The sequence below is a fragment of the Zonotrichia leucophrys genome, chromosome 4 (assembly GCF_028769735.1).
Source record: "Zonotrichia leucophrys gambelii isolate GWCS_2022_RI chromosome 4, RI_Zleu_2.0, whole genome shotgun sequence".
NCBI lineage: Eukaryota > Metazoa > Chordata > Aves > Passeriformes > Passerellidae > Zonotrichia > Zonotrichia leucophrys.
In genome coordinates this window covers 44,451,074-44,459,008 of record NC_088173.1, presented here as the reverse complement: position 1 = coordinate 44,459,008, position 7,935 = coordinate 44,451,074, and the positions used below count along the sequence as shown (strand labels likewise).

Below are 7,935 nucleotides of genomic sequence, written 5' to 3'. Positions count from 1 at the left end.
CACGTGTGTGAACCACACTGAGCACATCACTGCCAGGCACCAAAGGGAGAAGCAGCAGGGAAATCAGGTAACAGCAAAAGCTCTGGGATCCTCTGCCGTGTGGGAAGAGCTGGAAGTCACATGGTGCTAGCTCTGAACAGGATCCTAAAACAGGCATCTCATTTGTATTTCAATGTACACCCCCGCCCCAACACTCTTGTCAGGGCTCTGGAGGTGTATCCCCAAGGACTGGCAAGATCACTGCAAAGCAGGTTTATAGGGAACAGCCTGTTCCCAGAACAGTGGTGTCCCACGTTGTTAATCTTGGATGGCACCACAGCTAAATAAATGCATTTTGTGCAGAGCTGGTTTTAGAATTGCTGTTGCTGGAAGTGTGCTAATGACGACAAAGTATAACAAGAAATAAAAATACAGAGTTACTGTGGTGACAAACTGCAGTGATCTGCCTGCACATAAAGCTGTTGTGATTTGACACCTGTCCTGGCAAGGAACCGTGATGACAAAAGAATTTCCCCTCCATTCCATGCTGAGGGACCGAGCAACCACAGTGGAAGAAGGCCCTACTCCCCCCACCTTATTTATTTTATGTTCAAAGGGAATTGTGGTCCATGTGGTTATACTGCCCCAGCTTCAAATACTGTTTAATACTCCTCTTTCCCTATGGAATTTCATTCCTCATAGAGCCATTCGGACAGCAAAACTCTTTGCTTTTGATATCCTGCTAAAATACTCAGCTAAGAACAGAAAGTTTTAAAAGGCAAAGCATATGATACTTGTATTTTTTAACATATAAACCAAATACATGTGTCCACTTCTATCAGAAAGACTGCAGACTTCCCTCCTGTTTGAATACCGGCTGGTGACAGTGGTCACAGGAGTCTGAGGATGAGGGAAGAGGCGAGGATCTGACTCCATGTTTCAGAAAGTTTGATTTATTATTTTATTACATATATTATATTAAAACTACACTAAAAGAATAGAAGAAAGGATTTCATCAGAAGGCTGGCTAAGAATAATAAAAGAATGAATAACAAAGGCTTGTTTGAGAGTCTGACTGTGATTGGCCATTAATTAGAAACAGCTGCATGGGACCAATCACAGATGCACCTGTTGCATTCCACAGCAGCAGATAACCATTGTTTACATTTTTTCCTGAGGCCTTTCAGCTTCTCAGGAGAAAAAATCCTAAGGAGAGGATTTTTCAGAAAATATCATGGCTACATTTCACCCTTTTTATTCTAATTAAATTAAAAAGAGAAGTGTTTGTAATTTTGTCGGCTGTGCCCATGCAGAGGAAAGAACAAACACCCACTGGTTTCCAGAGGACATGAGCTACCAGATCTTTTCTATGGGATCACCACTTCCTCTGGCCTGCTGCCACCACCCTGACTAGCAGGGTGTCAGGTTGTATTCTGCCTGTGTCAGTGGTTTTTCTTTTGCATTATTACATGTATTTTGGGGTTTTTTCCCTTTTTATAATAAATTGTGTTTCTGACTTGGAGTCTCTCACTGGTTTTGCTTTCAAACCAGAACAAACAGTCATCTTGTTCATGTCCTAGAGTAGCCCCAAGTGAAAACAATGAGCATCTTTCCTAACCTATTGCAGGCCCCTGACCTGGCTCAAGGTTGAAATACAATGGATTTTTTAAAATTTTCTGTTATTTCATAGAATCATAGAATGGCATGGGTTGAAAGGGACATTAAAGATGGTTTCATTCCAACCCTCCTGCTATGGGCAGGGACAACTCCAGGGACGAGGAGTAAATAAGGTTTGATAGGTAAAATGGGGAGGGGGAATATGGACCTGCCTTCCTCCCATTAGAGCAGTTTATCCCTGAAGTGATAAGAATTTTAATAGAGTGAACATAAAAGGCCAATCCCTTGAAGATGCAGAAAGATCCAGCCTTAATCCCGGTGGTCCTGCAGGGCCAGAAGGCAGAATGACTCCAGGCAGGAGCACTTTCTGCAGAAACCCCTTTTGGAAATGTGGGCATTTTGCTGGTATTTATTGTTCATTTTCTTGAGCCTCAAACCCACAAACAGGCATTTTACAAAGGGGGTACTGCTAAATCTGTGCTGACCTGTTCCTACATCATAAAATGACGTGGAGATAATTCTTTCTTGTAATCACAATTATTTGGGGATACCATCCTTCCCTCCACATTGGCACAGGTGTGTCAGAGATGGGGAAGGCATGTGACAGCAGCAGAGGGCTAAGGCAGACACACCACTGGGTGTGAGGACGGCAGGATGCTGCTGTCACACACCAGGAAATCTTTGGGTAGACAAGAGTGTCAACACACTGGACTAGCAGGTGATAAATCAAGATTCCAGAATCTCTCACTGGTATCAAGCATCTGTGTTTTATTGACTGTCTTATGACCATTACCAATAATTTGCTTTCATGTTGCAATACTGTGACTTGAGCAGGTAGATGGGGGAATATGACTGTAAAAAGGAACATCCTCATCTGTGTTTGAGGCACAATGAAATTACTTATGGAAGTAAAATTTCTTGTTTAACAGTTTTTGAACTTGATTCTAAATATCTTGGATAAATAACATTGATCCAAAGCCCATCAAAGTCAACTGAAAGGGGTTTGGGCTTTTCTTTTTTTTTTTTCACAGAAGTGTGATTTCTCTGAAAAAATAGTTCCTTGAGCCATACTGCAAGAATAATTCCCAGGAAATCTTTGGGTAGAGAAGGGTGTGAACTGAACACACTGGTGCTGTGGATGTTGCCTCCACTGTTAGCATGGCAAGGGAGAAGTGCTTGCAAACAGCTCATTTTTCCCTTTTGGATTCCCTTGGCAGGCTTCTAAGTCACTGGGCCTATACTAGGGTGTGGCTGAGAGGGAGCCTGAGTCCTCTCCCACAGGAAGGACACCCTACTTTGGTACCAAATTCTGCTCTTGGACACTCACTGAGACCACAAGTGCTTGCAGGCAAATATCCAAATAAAAATATGACTTATGTTCCCCATTCAGCCATTTCTTTCCTCCTTTGTCAGAAGAGATTCCTTTCCCTGGAGCCTCTCAGACTCCCAACAATGTCCAAGCAATCCCAAGGACCCGTTGCAGTTTTGTATCTCCACCAACCCAAATGCCAAAAAGCAGCCCAGGGAGGAATCCCCCCCCTCAGTCCTATCCCTCCAGCACAGGGGACAGACAGAGCTGTTTCCAGCCACACTTCAGGTGTCATTGTGCCACCCAAACTTGGGTCTGACGAGGCTGAAACTGAGCAAGACCCTTAGTAACACAGTCTGAGTGCAGATTTCCTTGGCAGCAATAGGTGTGACAATGGTCCTGTTAGTTATTCATAACAGAGACATTTATAGAGCATCATGACATGGGCCCATTCCAACAATTCATTGCACTAGGTCATTTCATAGGCAGGTATCACACCTCATCCCTTCTTTTGCAAGCTAGAAAAGCATTACCTTCAAAAACCACACGCTTTCCAAAAGTAACCAAAAGAACTTACAACTGTATTTAAAACAAAACAAAGCAGGTGCTTTGCATTGAACAATAAATAAAACCAAAACAAAACTCTTTGTAAGCTTTCAATGGAACGGAGAACTTGGAACTATTTACATCCTGGAGACCAATCAAGGCACTTGGTTCCAGTCTGGGTCACTGTAAATTCTGTCTCATTCTGTGTATGAGGTCAGGCCAGCTCTTGGTCATATCACTTGGCTTTGTTCAGCAGAAAACTCTGGAACAAAAGGAGGGAGAGAGAAAATATTTGGTTGGATTAATCCAACAAGCACACCTGGCAGAACACAATCAATGACTGCAGTGACTTTACTACAAGAGGACCTGCAAAACTTTTTGACTTTCAGCAGCTGCCTCTTTCTGGAGAGGATTTTTACAGCCTCCCAGCCACTCAGCTAGGTACATCATGTTTATATTCTTTTGCAAGTTTGCCAGCAGATCATGGCAATGCATCCCTTTGCCCAGAGAAGCCCACAAAACTTGGTATTTTATGGAAAATGACACTGCAAAGGCTCCATGGGCAGGTTACAGTTTTCAATATTCCCCACTGCTTGCACCAGAGGACAATGCAACACTTGTAATGACTAAAATGTGCAAGAAAAAATGTATCAGCAACTCTAGGAATTTCTGTTGGCCAATACTGATTAAAGACCCAGCAAGGATTCAAAAATTCAAGTGCTGTTCAGCTGTAGCCAAGTGACTTAGCAAGTGTTTCCCTGACAGGGCAGCTCTCCCATCCCTCTCTCTCTCTTTGCTCCCAAAAGTGCTCGTGAGGAAGCAGAAGCCAGGGTGGCTGCAGGGCCAGCCCTGTCTGGTGTCTTCAGAAACTCCAGGCAGGGCTGTAAAGCAAACACTCACTGTTCTAACTTCAGGTCTTCTTGTCTTGTCTTCATGTGGCAGAGAAATCACTGGAAGAGGATTCTTCTCATCCCCTGCTGATCCCTGAAAAACCACAGAGAGAAAGCTGGTCAGAGAGAGATGCCTAAAGCGATTCCAAAGCCAGGTTTTCCTACATTTCCAGAGAAAATGTTCATTTCTCCCAGGCATAGTCTATGCACCGGGCTCTCCCATTCTTGCCTTCTCTCCCAGCAACCCCTCCAATAATTGAAATGGAACCTTGGCTTCTCACCTGGCAGCTCACAGTGCTTTGTACCAATAAACTTTTCCCAAGCACGGAGAAATTCAACAGCAGGTTTCCTTGCTCAATGGCTGGGAGCACAGTGAGCGCTGGAAGCAGAAAATTATTGGGAAAAAGCAAGTAATTAGAAGGCAGCTAATACACTGCACACGGTGTGGCCTAACACTCATAATAGTGTGCAGCCTGACACTCAGCCCTTGCTCCCCTGCCCAAACATTCTAGACCCTATAGCCTGAGCCATCAGTAAACAGCCAAATTTGTATAAAGAGCCAGTAAAATCTAATTTTTTAACCCATAAATGCAACAATTTTGTCCGCATGATATAAAACTTTAGGCCCAGGTTGCGGTCACACCCACAGGTTATTTTTAAGTAAACCACAATTTCTTTTTATAAACATGCTCCTTTTTATAAATACACTCCTTTTATCTGCAGTTGCCTACAGTCAGAGATGGTCACTCATCTGAGAGGGTGTTTCTGAAGTGAATCACACAGCATGCGAGGGTTGCAGGAATACTCCCACCAGCTCTCCTGCATACCGATGTTGATGCCCTGGGATTCCTCCTTGTGGTCTTCCTCCACTTTCCTGTGCTGGCAAACAAAGGATCCTGGTTTCTGGCAGGGTTATCCACGTCAGGCAGGTCTAGGTCGTCCGTCTCAGTTCTGGGTCTCTTTTGTGTCATTGTCTCATTTGGGTCAAACTCATTTGGTGCACGTTGTGCATCAGTCATGGCCGGCAGTGGTGGCAGCAGTGCATTTTTCCTCTCAGTTTGGAATGAATTTTCTGATGCTCTGGACAAGAGAGGCAAATTCATGACTATGATGTACATATAATGTAGGCATTTCTTAGAAGCTTGGCTACATCCTGCCATTCATGCCATTGTCTCAACAAGGCAACACTTTCAAAGGTGAGAGGCTTCAAATAAGAGGGAGTTTGAATTGGCAGAGACTTTCACATTCAATAATAGAGTGGCCTAGCACATCTCTGATCATCTGAAATCAGGATGTCCATGGAATTCTGGCAACAAGAAGCAGCACCAAATAGCTCTCAACTTTGTTTCACCACTGCTCATTTCCACCATTTTTAGTCAGCTTCGCAAAGTTTCCAAGAACACATCAAGCAGCGCATCCCAGCTCACTGCAGCATCAGGAGAGCAGGAAATTCAGCTAAACCCAGTGAGAAGGCTCAGGTGTAAGGCTGCACTTCTTGCCTGACTCTGCTGTGCATGGGACAGTCCTGTCACCTCTTTCAGCACTCACTTTTCCCATGCTTTGGTCCCTGCCCACTGCACACAGACTCCCCAGCTGCTCTGCCCTGGCTCAGCTGATGCTGCACCAAGGACGATTTAACACAGAGCACAGCACCAGCCCTGACATGATCCAGAGTCCTCTCTGCCCAAAACTACCTCCTACCCTTCCCACTCCAAAAGCCAGCACGTGACTAAGACAGCTGCTCGCTTTCCCTGAGGAAAAGGGAGAAATTTCAGAATTAAAGTTCTTCCATTCCTAATGGAATTGGAACATCCCTTCATCCAGCCAGTCATCAGCCCTAACATCTCTGTGCTTTGAGAGGATGTCAGAAGGGAAAGGCTCCCTACCCTTACCCACCTACACCTTCAGAGCTGCTTTCTGCACTGGCAGCTTCTGTGGAAATTCTTAAAATCAGAGAGTTTTAGGAAAGTTACAAAAAGCAAACCTCAGAGACAACAAAACTACAATTAGAGCTAAGCAATGGCCGTAAGATTTATCAACAGAAAGATTATATAAGAAGTAGAAAAATAAGGAAAAATAAAACAATAGTCTGTATATTAACACTTCTCTCAACTCCCTGAGCTACAGAAAAGTTTATCTAGCAAGATATTAAGAAGTCCTAAGCTTAATAATAGAGGTCTGTGCATTATGTTTTAAAGCTTACAAACAAGTATTACATTCAAAATAAGCAAACATCGTTTTAACAAAAAATACTTGTACTTACAGTAGTTAGATAGAACTACTGTCAACATACTTTTGCTTTGTGTGATTGGTCAAAAAACTTTTAAAGCAAGTTGTAACATTAAGTTCTTTGCTACCAAAAATGCAAACTACTAACATCTTCTCATTGTCATAACCATGTAATAAGACTAATGCTAAAAAATAAACAACATGTTCCACAACAATCCCATCCCATTCATAATTTATACATAAACCCCCAACCAACAGTATCTTCCAGCATGGAAAGCCAATATGCAGCAGCTGTAGTTGCAGAAGGCACACCATGTCAGAAGCAAACTCTGGAGTGTCTGGACAGGAGATACAGTTCTTCATCCTACCCTTCTGAAGAGAGACTTAGATTTACACATCTTTCTGACATCCCATCACGGCATACTCACTTCAGTTTATTGGAGCCTTTGTTTGCTGAAAGCTGAAATTATTTTGTCTCATTCCTTTTTCTTCCTGGGAGTGTCTCCCTTGTCTTCCCTCTAGCAGGAAGAAAAAAAACAGAGAGAAAAATTCACAAAGTTCATGTAAAGTACAGACCAATACAGCTCAGTTTGATAGATTCTGGTTGAAAACATTAAAAATAACACACCGGAACTCCCTTTAGAGGAGAAGCACCATGGCTCTACTGCCAGCCTATGAATCAGGAACTCCACATAGGTTTTCCAAACACCACCTTGGTCATTGTCCACACCCACCTCCCCTGGCCCCTCTCACCTTCTTCTTTCCAGGGAACTCCTCAGGACTCATCATGGCTTTCCTCTTCAAGCCTGCCTCCCTTGCAGGCGAGAACAACCTCTTGTCGCCAGGAGGCCAGGGCACTTTCTTCTTGTGCAAATCCTTGGGCCTGTGGCCACTGGGGATGAGGGCATCACATTCCTGAGCATGTCTCTGGAGCTTGGGCTCCAAAAAGCCTTTGGCATTGGCTTGGTGACAGCCCCTGTCCTTTCTCTTCTCAGAGAGCTTCTGAATTATCAGCTTCAGGTCTTCTTTGTTGGTGGCTTTTGGCTTCATTGTTTTCTTGACTTTGGGCTGGTCCTTGCAAGACTGGTCTGTGGCCTGAAAAAGACCAGGCTCCCTCTCTGCCTTCCAGACTTTCTTAGATTCATTGTGTACCCAGGACATACTGGGCCTTTTGATACCCAGAGTATTCCTGAGCAAGGCCTCCTTGGTGTGCACAGGAGGCTTCAGAAAGCTGGGTTTGGACCTAACATCAGATTCATGTCGAGCCTTGGCCACTTGGCCCCAACTCTGGCCAGGAGACTTGGGCACGCGAGCACAGCTCTTGTCAGGGTCCTGGTGCTTCCTCTTCTCAAAGTGTTTTTGCAC

The 7,935-nt window shown here is 44.1% G+C and overlaps 1 long non-coding RNA gene across 1 annotated transcript; it reads right to left on the bottom strand.

Moving 5' to 3' along the window:
• Window positions 1–4,631: 4,631 nt before the first annotated feature.
• Window positions 4,632–7,438, bottom strand: LOC135447539 (uncharacterized). The gene is made up of 4 exons (XR_010440191.1): window positions 7,324–7,438; window positions 6,999–7,088; window positions 5,169–5,421; window positions 4,632–4,720 (listed from the first exon to the last, which is right to left on the bottom strand). It is a non-coding gene; the product is annotated as an uncharacterized LOC135447539 (long non-coding RNA).
• Window positions 7,439–7,935: the final 497 nt, after the last annotated feature.